The sequence below is a fragment of the Micropterus salmoides genome, unplaced genomic scaffold (genome assembly GCF_014851395.1).
Source record: "Micropterus salmoides isolate LMB-PRFRI ecotype aquatic unplaced genomic scaffold, ASM1485139v1 Ms_hic_scaffold_12, whole genome shotgun sequence".
Classification (NCBI taxonomy): Eukaryota; Metazoa; Chordata; class Actinopteri; order Centrarchiformes; family Centrarchidae; genus Micropterus; species Micropterus salmoides.
In genome coordinates, this window is record NW_024040263.1 from 18,181,783 (window position 1) to 18,197,120 (window position 15,338).

Consider the following 15,338-nt stretch of genomic DNA (forward strand, 5'->3'; position numbering starts at 1 on the left):
AACAGCTCAACAATTCATATGTAAATGTGTAATCTGTAAATATAAAACACATTCCACAAACACAAAAAAGATTTGTAAACTCGCAAAAGTATTTTGCAAATATAAAACAGATCTACAAATCCATAATCAAATTCCACAAATAAAAAATAATCTGTGAATACATTGAATTAATTTACAAATGAATGAAAAGCATTTGTTAATATCTTCCTAACATTTACATGTTTCTAACAGGCATTTGTAAATCCAGTTTTTATTTGTCAATCTTAATTCTACATTTGTGGATATGTATTGTACTGACAGAGTTTTGAGACAAACTTTCCACGAGTCTGAACAAAAATCCACTTGTATCACACTGCATGTGATCTCCTGCTGATCATTATTTAGGCTACGCCCATCAAAGCAGGAGCCCACAGTCTTATGAGCTGGTTTTTAATAATCAGCAATAAGTAATGTGTATTCATTATTTTATTATGTTAAGGGGTCACAGTGAGTATTAATGCATGTTAATTTGTTGTGCATATGTACTGTATATTATCTAGCACACACTTTCGTATACATTTCTATTTGACTATGAAAGGCATGAGGATGCTCATGGGCAACTTTCAGGTCCCTTAAGCAGTGGGCTTGCTCTGCTTCTGAAGTTGCCATACTATCAAAGACCTTAACCAGGGTCTGTCGCTTGTCATAGCTTATAACAGTTAATGTAGCTTAACTGAAACTATGTAACGAGCTATCAAAATACAACGCATTTCTACATAGACATTAACTACGTTACATTAACCATTGTACAATAACACAGTGACAGCACCCTGGTTAAGGTCTTTGACGGTAACTGAAGAAGTTGCATTGTTCTAGTTGTACAGCATCTAAATAGCTAAATAAAAAATGGATTCACAAATGCCTGTTGTGAAAGTTGGGGAAGATATTCACAAATGCTTTGGATTTATAAATAAATTGATTTAATGTATTTACAGATATTTTTTATTTGTAATTTGTTTGTGTATTTGCAGATCTGTTTTATATTTATAGAATATTTTCAAGTTTGCGGAAAGTGTTTTATATTTACAGATTACATATTTATACACATTGTTGATCTATTCACACAAAAAATATTGAGATAAATCTATCTCCATACTGACCCTAGCGTTAAGATAGCTGAGGGGCGACACATTTCCTGAACAGCATGAGCAGCACAGTTGCCAGCAGGCCAGTGTATGTCTCCAACCAACATGAAATGATTTGTTTTTTAGTGTAATTTCATAGATTTTCATGTAACTGGGAATTAAGTACCACAGGCTAAAATCCTGACATACTCTATACATCTACCATTTCAGTAGCTTGTGTGGAACAACCAATCCATATTTGTGCTTTTCAAACCCAGTACCTCCATTTGGGAACCGAAGGATCTAGCAGCTGGCCAAAGGGTAATCCCCACCTCCCATATGAGCAGGATATTTGGCTTACAAGTCTTCAGGCAGTGCTGCTACTCTGCCTGGGAAAAGCTTTTTCTTCCCTGTCATTCGGCTGCTGTGATCCCCAGTGACTGCTAAGGGGGGGAGCAGTCTAATCAGGAGACCATGGGTGATGGGAGACAAGAGCGTGCTCCGAATAAAACCAGGTTCAAATGCATCTGTGGCCTGCTGTCACAGTCTGGAGAAAGGTAGGGAGAGAGTGGGGAAAAGAACAGGAAAATAAGAGAAGAGAGGCAGAAAGGAGAGGGAGTCAGGGAGGTTTAGTGAAAAGAGATTAATTGGAAAAAATAGAAAGGGGGAAGAGAAAAAGACAGATAAAAATACCGGAGATGAGGAGAAAGACAGGAAGAGAGTATCCCTCAGCTCCACCACCTACTCACAGTCTGTTGAGTTTAATTAAATATCAGTGAGGGTGGACAAGTGCAAGATAAAATCGACAAAACATTTAAGTGGTGCAGAAGTGGGTATTCTCATGAAATCATTTGACATGCCCATGATCGTGTAGACCCATGAATGGCTTGGGATGATATTCTGCAAATATTTTAGAACATGTGCGAGACGTAAAATAAGCTGGTGTAGCTGGAGTGAAAAATTTGCTGTATAAACACACTTCTCTGACACCGAAGTCATGGAAAAAGTTATGAAAACCAACAAGTTTCATGGTGTTCGTTTGGACTTTTGTGTGTCTACACTGCCAATGTGGACTTCAGAGCTTTCTGCTAAAGATTGGATCAAATTCTGCCATGGAGGCTTAAACTGGTTTCTATATGGTAGTGTTTGGCTCCATCTTCTGGAGATTCAAGGAAAGATCACAGCCTTCACTGCAAGGCAAGCTGATACAGAAAAGAGGCAACGTTTTAAAAGTTGATTGATGTTCTACCAGGGATAAAGCAGTCACACCTTGTGCCTTAAATATGCAAGGGATTATTGGGTAAGAACTAAAACTAAAAGTCGAAAACTAAAAGTCGAAATCAAAAACTAAAAGTCGAAGTCGAAAATGAATTTGGTATTTAGGATTGGGCATTTAGTCATTTAGCCATTTAGGATTGGGGATTTAGGATTGGGAAATTGGGGATTTAGGATTGGGGGTTTTGGGGATTGGGGTTTTGGGGATTGGGGTTTTGGGGATTTGGGGATTGAGGATTGAGTCCTGTATGCAAACGAGGAGGCGTGACCCAAAGGCTGCAGGGAGGGTTTGGAACGGCTGAGGCGCAGAGGCACTTTATGGACTGCAGGGGGAGCTCTGACTGCCAGCACACTGCCATGAAAGCAAGCAGAGGAAGTGGGCATGTGAGGGAGGACTATCATTTACAATACCATAACTAAAAGTGTACAGCATTTCTGTCCATGTGGCCTCACACACGAAGTCAGTGAAAGGAATGCTGTCCATCTGACGAGAAAGCAGCGGACAGTACAGCAGGTAAGATATAATAACATTAGCAAGTTAGCTATATTCTGTGGCGGTTTGTGGTGGGGGGCACCAGGGGCCAGTGCCCCAGTAACACAGCCCTTGGACCCCCGTATGGCCCCCCCTCTGAACGAAAAGTCTACACAGTCCTAATCAATTAGCGGCCCGCGGGCCACATCCGGCCGGAAGCAACCTCCATGCGGCCCAGCACATGATCTAATATAGCCTATATGACAACAAAAGTACACTACATGTATAGTGTATGAAAGTATCTAAAGAGTGAGCTACTGTATATCATTCCTTCTCATCTCTGTTGAGTTTCACATGCGCTGTACCGATCACCACCAATCAAGGCTCAACACTTACTGTCGGACCTGCAGCCTCTCCACTCCTGTATGTGTCTGCAGAGCGCCTCCACTCCACGCACACACACACACGTGCGCAAACACACAGAACGAAGTCATCAGTGGACATTACCGACATTCATGACTACTCCTCTCCTTAGTGTACGTAGGCCTACATGGTTCAATAAAAGCTTTGCGAGTAAAAAGCAACTACTTTACCAACACATATGGGGGTATTTATGTTTCAATATTATTTGTGTGAACAGATGAGTGATCTGTGTGTAAATGTGTAATCTGTAAATACACTGCTCAAAAAATAAAGGGAACACTTAAACAACACAATGTAACTCCAAGTCAATCACACTCCTGTGAAGTCAAACTGTCCACTTAGGAAGCAACACTGATTGACAATCAATTTCATATGCTGTTGTGCAAATGGAATAGACAACAGGTGGAAATTATAGGCAATTAGCAAGACCCCCCCAATAAAGGAGTGGTTCTGCAGGTGGTGACCACAGACCACTTCTCAGTTCCTATGCTTCCTGGCTGATGTTTTGGTCACTTTTGAATGCTGGTGGTGCTTTCACTCTAGTGGTAGCATGAGACGGAGTCTACAACCCACAGTGGCTCAGGTAGTGCAGCTCATCCAGGATGGCACATCAATGCGAGCTGTGGCAAGAAGGTTTGCTGTGTCTGTCAGCGTGGTGTCCAGAGCATGGAGGCGCTACCAGGAGACAGGCCAGTACATCAGGAGATGTGGAGGAGGCCGTAGGAGGGCAACAACCCAGCAGCAGGACCACTACCTCCGCCTTTGTGCAAGGAGGAGCAGGAGGAGCACTGCCAGAGCCCTGCAAAATGACCTCCAACAGGCCACAAATGTGCATGTGTCTGCTCAAACGGTCAGAAACAGACTCTATGAGGGTGGTATGAGGGCCCGACGTCCACAGGTGGGGGTTGTGCTTACAGCCCAACACCGTGCAGGACGTTTGGCATTTGCCAGAGAACACCAAGATTGGCAAATTTACCACTGGCGCCCTGTGCTCTTCACAGATGAAAGCAGGTTCACACTGAGCACGTGACAGATGTGAGAGAGTCTGGAGATGCTGTGGAGAACATTCTGCTGCCTGCAACATCCTCCAGCATGACCGGTTGGAGGTGGGTCAGTAATGGTGTGGGGTGGCATTTCTTTGGGGGGCCGCACAGCCCTCCATGTGCTCACCAGAAGTAGCCTGACTGCCATTAGGTACCGAGATGAGATCCTCAGACCCCTTGTGAGACCATATGCTGGTGCAGTTGGCCCTGGGTTCCTCCTAATGCAAGACAATGCTAGACCTCATGTGGCTGGAGTGCGTCAGCAGTTCCTGCAAGAGGAAGGCATTGATGCTATGGACTGGCCCGCTTGTTCCTCAGACGTGAATCCAATTGAGCACATCTGGGACATCATGTCTGGCTCCATCCACCAACGCCACGTTGCACCACAGACTGTCCAGGAGTTGGCGGATGCTTTAGTCCAGGTCTGGGAGGAGATCCCTCAGGAGACCATCCGCCACCTCATCAGGAGCATGCCCAGGCATTGTAGGGAGGTCAAACAGGCACGCGGAGGCCACACACACTACTGAGCCTCATTTTGACTTGTTTTAAGGAAATTACATCAAAGTTGGATCGGCCTGTAGTGTGGTTTTCCACTTTGATTTTGAGTGTGACTCCAAATCCAGACCTCCATGGGTTGATAAATTTGATTTCCATTGATAATTTTTGTGTGATTTTGTTGTCAGCACATTCAACTATGTAAAGAAAGGAGTATTTAATGAGATTATTTCATTCATTCAGATCTAGGATGTGTTATTTTAGTGTTCCCTTTATTTTTTTGAGCAGTGTATAAAACACTTTGCACAAACACAAAATGAAGATTTGTAAACTCACAAAAATATTTTGCAAATAGAAAACAGAACTGCAACTACACAAACAAATTCCACAAATAATAAAAATATCTGTTAATATATTTAATTGTTTACAAATAAAGCCCTTCATGGACTAGCTCCAGTATATATTACTGATCTGTTGAAGCCACATGCTCCTTCAAGGTCATTAAGGCACAGAGACTGTGGAATGAATTGCCTCTCCATATCAGACTGGCACCAAGCCTTCCCGTTTTTAAATCACGACTTAAAACACATTTTTATTCCTTGGCTTTTAATCTGGCATGAGAACTGTATGTTGTATTTGTCTGGTGTTGTATTTTGTCTATTTATTATTTCATGTCAATGTACAGCACTTTGGTCAACCTGGTTGTTTTTAAATGTACTTTAGAAATAAAGTTTGATTGAACCGGAGGATGAGCCCAGCCGACTGAACGGATGACGAGGGTGAGTGAAAACAGACAGAAAGACAGGGTTAGTGACTGGAGCGACAAAATGCAGGGAAAATGAGAAAAAAAACAAGGAACATGAGAGCCTGGACGTAGAGGTGGCACCAGGTAAGGAGCAATGACGATCAAGCAAGGATGGTGTGGAGAACCGGGGTTGAAATACAGGCAGGGATGAGGTCGATTACTGGCAGGTGTGGCAGGCTGACGAGGTGGCTGATGAGGTGCAGGTGTAGGTAGTTGGCTGGGCTCAGGAGCCGAGGGAGAGAGGAGGAGAACACAGGGAGGCAGGCAGAGCAAAACAATGGGTGAAATAAAGTGAGAAAAAAAAAGTAAAACCAGGACACTCACCGTCAGCTGGGCTGACCCCACAACACGGAGTTTTGAAACAAACTTTCTGCCGATGGAAAGAAAATCGACCCTGGCCCTCAGCAATACCAAATCAAGAAGATATTGACATTTTTAGCATTAAATTGATATGGACAACCTTTAACCAACACAAAACACATTTTTATAAACAAAATACAAATAAAACACTTTAAATATAAAATGAAGCAAATGAACAGGAGCTGGAAACATTAACGGTGAGCATTTATATTGACTAGGGAGTTGGGAGCTAGCTAACCTTAACGTTTTTATGTTTGTTTTACCGTTACTGTCATTCTTAACAGGCGTCCACATAGCAGAGTATAAGTAACTTATAATCAAACTACACAGTGAATACAAAAAAAACATCTTAAACACAAGGGGTATTATGATTCACTATATGCCTATTTATCGGTTTTGTGCTTTATGTAACTTAATGACCTGTAAAACAGGAGAAATTAATAACACAGAAACTTGTGGCCGTTGGTCTTGACGGTCTTGCCAGAATGGCACGATTAGGACAGCTACGTCATCAAAACAGTCCTCAACCAGCAGTTGGAAACGTTACACACATTCTTCCTCTATATTTACACAGAAACAACAAGACGTGGGGTGGATTATAAAAGGATTTTATTATATTGTTTGCATTAAACTGTGATTTATAGCTTAAGGACTTATAAATTCTTAATGTCGTTGTTGTTGCTCTTTTTGTCCACTTCTTGATGCTGGAGCTGACCACAGGACAGGAACTACCACCGATGTCCACTCAGCTTTTGGCCATACTAGGAAACAAAGTATATGGTTGAATGCAAATTCAGTACAGTCCACTAACATGCATCAAACATAGCTCACACCAACCTTTAACAAACATTCGGCTCATAGTCATGGTTTGCTTTTGGCTAAACACCATCATTAGCTACAGCCTGTGGCATTTTCAAACTGCTGAAATTAGCCTAGCGGCTAGCGGACTTTCCCTGTGCTCATAGCTTAATACATTGTTATATAATTATACTATTTCTTACTCACCGCTGTTTTGAATCGCTGCCTCTCCTGACACAACAACACGGTTGAATTTCAGTCTGCATTCACATTTTGTTGAAACAGCAGCTGATATTTCCTTCGCAATAGCAACAAGTTGGCACATTCAGTCAGTTCAGAGGCCGTTTTACTTTGAAAGGTGGAAATGACGTCCTCAGCGGGCGTCAGCCGGCATCGTCACGTGGTCCCCGAAAACAGCCGAATGACACGAGTCGATTTTCTTTCCAAAGTTTGTTTCAAAACTCCGTGTGTGAAGAACTGAGATTGACAAATACAGGCAGGACTCACAAATGCCTGTTTGTAAGTGACAAATGTTTGGAAGATATTCACAAATACTTTTCAACAATTTGTAAATTAAAACTGGACTCATAAATGCCTATTTGAAAGTAGTAAATGTGAGGAAGATATTCACAAATGTGGTTCATTTATTTGTAAACAATTAAATATATTCACAGATATTTTTATTATTAGTGGAATTTGTGCATTTGCAGTTATGTTTTCTATTTGCAAAATATTTTTGTGAGTTTACAAATCTATATTTTGTGTTTGTGCAAAGTGTTTACACACACACATTTACACACAGATCGCTCATCTGTTCACACAAATAATATTGAAACATAAATACCCCCATAGTTTCCAGTGAGATATTAGTGACTTTGTTGCTGTAAACCGTGTTGCTGCTCTAGAAACAACAAAAAATTTAAATAATCTTTGCAATTATTTAGTAATAAATAGGACTGATAAGAGCACTGATAAGAGACCTAAACCAATAAGTATTACCAATACAAGTGTGTCAATAAAATCTTAATGATCCCAACTCCTGAGAAAATGTCCAGCCCATCTCTGTGTCCTGGTTTTGAAATCTGGCCCAATTGAATTTATAATTGAATAGCCCTGGTCTACAGTAATCATAGTAACGTATCTTCTTGCAACAAAATTAAATTGAATGCACAATTGTAGACAATATTTTGTTCTTGTAATCCATGTTACTGTTACTGAAACAAACAACTGTAAGTTACTGAAACATTCTAAAACATTACATTATATACTAAACAGGACATTTTGAAAGCTTGAACTTTGTCTCGTTTGTCTCTGATTAAATGTGGCCCTCTGACAAAACAACTGGCCCCAGTCTGGCCCCTCAATAAAATTGGTCTAGAACTGCCACTGGCTATATTAGGCTAACTGTTGCTGACATGCATGAGTTACCTTACTGTCGGAACATGCAGGTTTTAAATGCGGCTATTAACCGCGCTGTGGGCTGTATGTATAAACTGTAAAGATAAGGTGTAGAAGCTGTGTTTCTGGGTAATAGCACCATGCTGGGCAGGTGACAGGTGTGTGTTTACAGTGTTTGTGTGCTCTGAAAAACATAACAGTGCAGCTATAAAGTCTCAGCCAGCAGACCTAGAATGGTATTATTACTACACACATATGGATGTAACGTTGAGGCCTGATAGACATCCACTAATCAGAAACAGAGGACACTACCTGCATCACAGTCGATGTCATTTGACCAGGGAGTGAGGGAGTGATCGCATTAATCACCATATTAATGCAATTGTCATCAGTGTTTTCCTATAGTGTCTCCTTTTGTTCTTTCACTTCACTGTGTTTCGAGTTTTCCCGTCTGTCCCTGTGTTTGTTATTGACCCATGCTCAGTTTCATGGCTCCCGCTCAGCTGCCTATTAGGGCCTAAAGTCTACACTAGAGGTGTTAACGCAAGCGCTACTGTTTTTCCTCCCCCCTGCAGACAAAGATGTTTCACCTGGACATGAAGGACCACTTGGTGTCACAGCTTTGGTTCAGCCATCTGCAGCAGAGTCCCAGTCCACTGTGTCAAACAAGTTGGAAATTACAGCTACAGCTGATTCAGTAACCTCTGGATCCACTCAGGACTTTTTCTCTCACTTAGACATAATTTACTCTTCATTGAAGGCTTATATTTTATCTTGCAGAGTTTCTATGTGATCTATAATTACCTTGTTTTATTTTGCTCATTATATTATGCATATAAATAACTATAAATCATTTTCACCATATATAATTGCTGCTGTTGCACCTGAATTTCCTTTAGTGAAGTCTTATCTTAACTAGTATACATGATCATACAGCCTATGGACTTGCCCAGTTTCTATGATCAAGTGTTGTGCTATACCCAGTCTATGGCTATACCTTATTTGCTTCTAGTGGTGGGTGCTGCTGAAATTAGAAAGATATTAAGGCTAATTTGGCTTTTAGTTATGATTATGTAGTTTGTCATTTGTTCTGCTGTCTTTGGAAGAATTTTCTAATTTGTAGAGGCAGCAAAATAAAAGTGCACATTTATTTGATGTAATTTTTTCATCCTGAAAACAAGTCTTTTAAAAACTATTTGTAAGAAATAAATATTTACCTTCTGAGCCGTGACCCTCTAATTTCCAAGTTTTGCAGTATAAGAAGCAACATTATATATTTAACACAGCCCTGTTCTTCCCCCATTTACATTGATCTGAACTGGCACTGTTGACAAAACCTGGACTCATCACATGGAGACAAAACTTAGGAACTTTATTCCATAGGGCAGGAAAGTTTGTAGTCTCCTTATGCTACACACAGAACATATATATATATAGATATATATTTGAATATGGTAACATAAAAAATGGCCTATACAGTTATTATTTTACAAATATACATACACATATACACCCAGGAAGTAATTGTCCAGTGCATTTTTTAAATTTGTGTCAGGGAGAATGTAAACTGCAGTAAGATCATAATGATAATATGGTTTTCTCCAACAGGATCTCAGTCTTTTTTTTACTGCAAAAAGTTTTTTTAACATCCAGTACTTGATGCCACTTATACAGTTGTCAAGGTCATTAATGGGGCTGAGGATATCATGTGAAAGTGAAATACACAACTGAGCCATGTGGGACCTCAAAGAAAATGTCATAATTGAAAGAAATTGTTAAAAAGTTGAGACACAGAGAATTTCCTGCCAGTTAAATAGGAAGAGAGCCCCTTTAAGACACGGCCACATTGCCCAAATGAATTTTCTAGTTTACTGATTAAAATGCTGTGGTTGACAGTATCTAAGGCTGCAGTCCATTCTAGAAATACTAGGATAAAAGGTTTGTTTGCAGCATTGTTGATCTTTCGACCACTGACTACTTTTCGGTTGGTCCTGAAGCCACATTGATCCACATCATACAGATTGTGGAGGGACAGGTAATTATGTAGTTGTTTGTAGACATCCTTTTCAAATATTTTACTAGGAAAAGGGATATTGGAGATTGGTCTGTAGTTGCTTATCACAGATGGGTCTAAAGGGTTCTTTGAAAAAAAATTGTGGGTCAAGGAAGCAGGTGGAGGAGTTTAGCGGCTTTATCACCTCTTTTGGATCATAGAGGTAGTAGGTGAAAAATGATGCATTGTGCCCACAGTGTTGTGATGGTGTAGGGGCATTAGATGAACGAAAGATGACTAGGGTTGGCGATCTGAAGGCATCTGAAGGAAGTTTGTGAATAATGTCAGACGAGATGGCGTGGGTAGTGGAGAATGGGGGACACATGGATGGCTGTCCAGCAGAAGGCAAACGTGAAGCAGAGGAGCAGCCGGTGATCCTGAGGTACAAGAAACAAAAGGTTAGTCACAAAGAAAACACTAGGAAGAAAAGGAGAGATGATGAGGCAGGAGCTCTGAGTTCATTGAGCCTGAGATGTGAAACTGAGTTTTCAGTTCTTAAACAGCTGATCAAAACTAGTTCAATCAACCCTGAGTGTGTTCACTGAGTTAGTAAGTGGGGAATGAAAAGAAAACTACAATTCACCATGGCAATGAGTAAATAAAGAGCGAAGTCTCCATTTTATTCCAGAGTCGCTAGAAATATGAATTCATGCTAACAGGGACAATTTCATTTATCTTAAAAAACTGTAGAGGAGGAAGGATTAATTATTCAATACTATTACATCTGATTCAGTGAAGCATGGGGACAAAATGCAGGTGGCAATAACTGAAGATGACATTATGAATCAAACAGATAAGACAGTTTACTCAAATACCTGTGAATGTAAAGTCACAGTCTAACCCATTAATTAAGATTGTGGTGATTTACAGTTGAAAATTAGTCTAGGTTCAAATTGACTCTATTTTACATGCATTTTGAAGACTATCTGCAGATTTTCTTTGGACTTTGGAACTCCATTTAGTCCATACCCAACATTAATCATGGTGCCTCCAATTTTGGTTACTGTTTTTGTTAAAAATCTAACTAGCAGTTACTAAGCCTCTAGTATCGAGTTTATGACCCAACTTAGGAGAGAAGTAATTGTTGCACATCTGAATAAAAACTCAGTGTGGCTTTGAATATCTTTACTAAAATCTGCAACATACATAAACAGATGGAAACATTGTTATCAGCATGGTCAGTTCAGACTCACGTTAGTTTTCGATTTAGACTTTTAGTTTTAGACTTTTAGTTTTAGTTCTGACAATATTCAATCGCAGAATTTATCTAATTTTATTTCTTCACTTGTGTTCTAAGAAACCTCATTCAGAGGACACGTTTATGTTGTTTGTTTTATCCATTACTTTCTTCTAAAACTTCCACCAGGGGGAGAAATTGCTCCAAGGAAGTTGTCTTGGAGTCTAGTGAAGTCATTGCCAGGCCCCTCTCTGCTCAGAAAGCCTGCTGAGTCCTGCTCTCTTATGTAACTTTACGATGCCCTGTGAGTTTGAACTGCACCGTTCATTAACACAGGAACCATATGGCAACACCAGATTTAGCACATATCCCATTGCACTTTATAATATTATATGAGGAGTTTGGTGTATGCACATGAACAAAGTCAAAGGATAGACAAGGATAATCAATACTTAGGCTTAGTTTATTTCTTTTTAAATAACACACACACCTTTATCCTTTCTTTCACTTTAAACACACACATAAATGAGGTTCCCACACACTTCATTTTTTTCCACTGTAGCAGCGGAGACACCAGTTTAATAACCCTGTCACCACCACTTGCACTCTTTCTTCCTCCCTTTTCTCTCAGGATATGACTTTTCTCTGCAAGTCTCAATTTCATGCTCCCATTTGGATAATTACATTGAAATTATGTTATGTAACATCTATTTCTTTAGCTCTCTCCATATGTATTTATGTATTTTAAAGCAGATGACCGTAGTATCATGTAATTTTGTTCATGTGACCTTAAAAGTGGTATGGGCTGAAATACCAGCAGTCTGTTTTTGTATGAAATACCATACTGCCAGACTGCCATAACCCCAGCGGCACAGACCAGACCAGGCAGCGGGGTACTTGTTCACTCCTCCCCTTGAAAAAACAAACTCCCTTTACCATGAAACACCTGTCGCCCCCATCCCCTGCTTTTTCCTCTGTCTTCTCTCCCTCTCAACTCTCATTCACTGTTCTCTCCTCTGTACGTTTCCTGTTTTCCTACATCAGCCCTTTCTCATAAAGGTGTGTCTCCCTTGATGTTTTTGTGTATCATGTTGCACCCAGTGTGCACCTATCAGATGACAGGCCATGTGAAAGACACAGCACAATATCGAGCCATTCGCCCCTTCTGACATCACTTAGTTTTCTAGTCTTTTTATTAGATTGTTATCTTCATATCACCTCAGTACACCAAGTTAGTGTTGCTCCTTCAGGGCTATCAGCTAGCTAAAGAAAGGCTGGGGTTACTTCACACTCAGTTCACAAAACATAAAAACTCGAGGTGCTTGTACTGTATGTCCGTCTTCCTCTAATCTATTTTTCTTCTCCACTACATTTCAGATGGAAATATTGTTGAAATAGGAAATAAGACTAGTTGACAGTCAGGTGATGGTTAGCTTAGCTAAGTGCAAAGACAGGGGAAAGTCCAGCATTTTACATTTTTTTTGTATAGATTAAACAAACAAGTTAAATTGTGTTAATTAGTGAGCTTCCAAGGTGCTTAAATCTGAATTTTGTGACCTTTGGACAGAGCCAGGCTAGCTGTTTTTCCTTGTTTCCAGTCTTTGTGCTAAGCTATGCGGCTAACCGGCTGCAAGTCGTATGTTAGTCATGCTGAACAGACAGGTACTGAGTGAGAAAGTAGTATCTGTCTTCTCAACCAACTCTCAGCAAGACGGTGAATAAGCATATTTTCCAAAATGTCAAACTATTACTTTAAGTAAAGGAACTGAATACTTCTACCATCAATGAAAATTTGAATTCCTAATTAAATTAGGAGTAAAGTCACCCAACTGTGACTCAGACTCGTGTTTGAATCTCAGCTTGGAGAAAAATTGTTCACATCTCCCAGGAGAGACCAGCCTGTGTGCAAGAATTTATAATTGTCTGATACCCCGTAAAAACAATGCAGACGGAATACAAATAACCAGAAACATCTCACTGCTCATATACAGTAAATAATTTTGCTGTCTAAAAAAAGACTACTCTGCGTCATCTCTCAAGATTAGCTTAACATCTCTGCCAGACTTCTGAGTTCCTCTCGTTCGGCATCAGTGGAGAAATTGAAAACAGAAGCAGTCACAGGACTTTAAGAACTTGTCCTGTACCGTGACCACCGGAGGATTAAAATACATGGGCCATGACTTTGTCTCCTTGGTCACAGCATTAGAGCTAAGACTGACAGCTTCCTGAGGTGGTTTCCTTTTTTAAATTGAGAGTCATGACTCCAGTCCACAACCTCCAGTGTGTTTTTCAATGAAATCCTAGTCAGACAGGTGAACGTTGGTTGTACAAGAGCACTGACCAGCCATTTTCATTCATATAACGTTAAAGTAGATTCAACAAAGGAAAATACTGGTTGAACACGTTCTGACTTTGTTTTGTTTATTCATATTCTTGATGAGAGTGAGATTAGAAGCTCAACACCACTCTCATATCTGTCCGTAATATATGAAGCTGGAGCCAGGTGCCACTTAGCTTAGCATAAAGACTGGGAACAGGAGGAAACAGCCTGGCTCTATCCAAAGGTAACAAATCTGTCAACCAGGACCTCTAAAGTTCTCTTCTTAAGAGGTGCTGACCCAACCACCTTTCCCCCAGGGCAAAGTTGGCACAGATAAAGAAGGAATCCCACCTTAAGGAATAACATTGATTTTGGAATTCACAACTGATTTTAATGCTTTGCTTTTGTGAGGGAAACATTGGTTTGTCAGGACTGAAATCAGCTCGATGAATCACAAAATGTGCAAAAGCCCATCCAAAGGCTGGTGAAGATTTAGTTATGGGAGGAACAGGAAAGATGAACAGCTGGGGATGTTTACTGTGTCTGTAACTTATGTCCATCTGTCTCTCCTTTGATAGGAGTGCTCATGTTGTAGCAACTGAATCAGGATATTGATGAGACCTGCCAAAATCACCATGGGCCGTACTGTTGTACTCTGAAACTGAACAGCATTGCTTGGCAAGGGACTGTGAACACTTGTATCCTGTATCTTATGTTTTAATTTAGGTTAAAGACTCAAAGATGTGTTTGTATAGTGTGCAGTGAAATGCTTAGTTATAGTCTTCGTAAACCGAGCATAATAAAAAAAAAGTTAAATAACAGAGAAAACTTATTATTTAAATAAGGAACATTATGAAAAAAATATTTAGGCAAAAGCAAATAGAGAACCAATGACCAGGATTGAATAGGATGATACAGAAAATTGTAAAAAAAATAAATAAATAAAAATAAATAAAAAAACTGTATATGGAAAACGGGAAATGAAATATGGAGGAAACTTTTATTGTTAATGTCAACTGTGCGGAGTCTGCCAGTAATGTGCAGGTTGGCAGAATCATCACCTTTATGCCTGAAATTGATTATGGGTTATTCATCATTACCTCCTGAATGAGAGTTAACTAACTCACCAGCACAGAGATTTCCCAGCACCTAAGACCACCACAGCCCGTGTGGGAAAGCATCCAAGATGTTTGGCCTTTTAGGTCTAAGCCAGGACTTTGCACATATACGAAGACATTCATAGCAGAAACTTAACTTTCAAACCTCTGCCTATCACATTTCTTTCATCAAACGAGGCCTCTGTGTAAAAGCAGGTGTGGCTGAAATCTTGTGGTTGGAAAGGAAGACAGCCGAGGAGGAAGAGGCCAACCCTCATATGAGCTGCCCTTAAAACAATAATCCTGCTTTCACCCTTCTCAACCATTCTTTCCGAGCGATCATATCCTCATCATCCCCATGTCAGCACCATGTGGTTAGAAATAATACTCAGAGACAGCCAGCCCACCTGAATCAAGATGAAACATTGGGAGAGCAAAACAATCAAAACGTACCTTTAAAAACTATGGAAATACATTTTCTCAGACAGACACAGACAAAGAGGGATGTGTTCACACTCT

The 15,338-nt window shown here is 40.2% G+C and overlaps 2 long non-coding RNA genes across 2 annotated transcripts; one reads left to right on the plus strand and one right to left on the minus strand.

Annotated features, from left to right (window-relative positions):
* The first annotated feature begins 2,735 nt into the window (after positions 1-2,735).
* On the plus strand, positions 2,736-9,322 carry LOC119899280. The gene is made up of 2 exons (XR_005443782.1): positions 2,736-2,892; positions 8,748-9,322. It is a non-coding gene; the product is annotated as an uncharacterized LOC119899280 (long non-coding RNA).
* Positions 6,569-7,111, minus strand: LOC119899279. Its single transcript, XR_005443781.1, has 2 exons — positions 6,982-7,111; positions 6,569-6,737 (listed from the first exon to the last, which is right to left on the minus strand). It is a non-coding gene; the product is annotated as an uncharacterized LOC119899279 (long non-coding RNA).
* Positions 9,323-15,338: the final 6,016 nt, after the last annotated feature.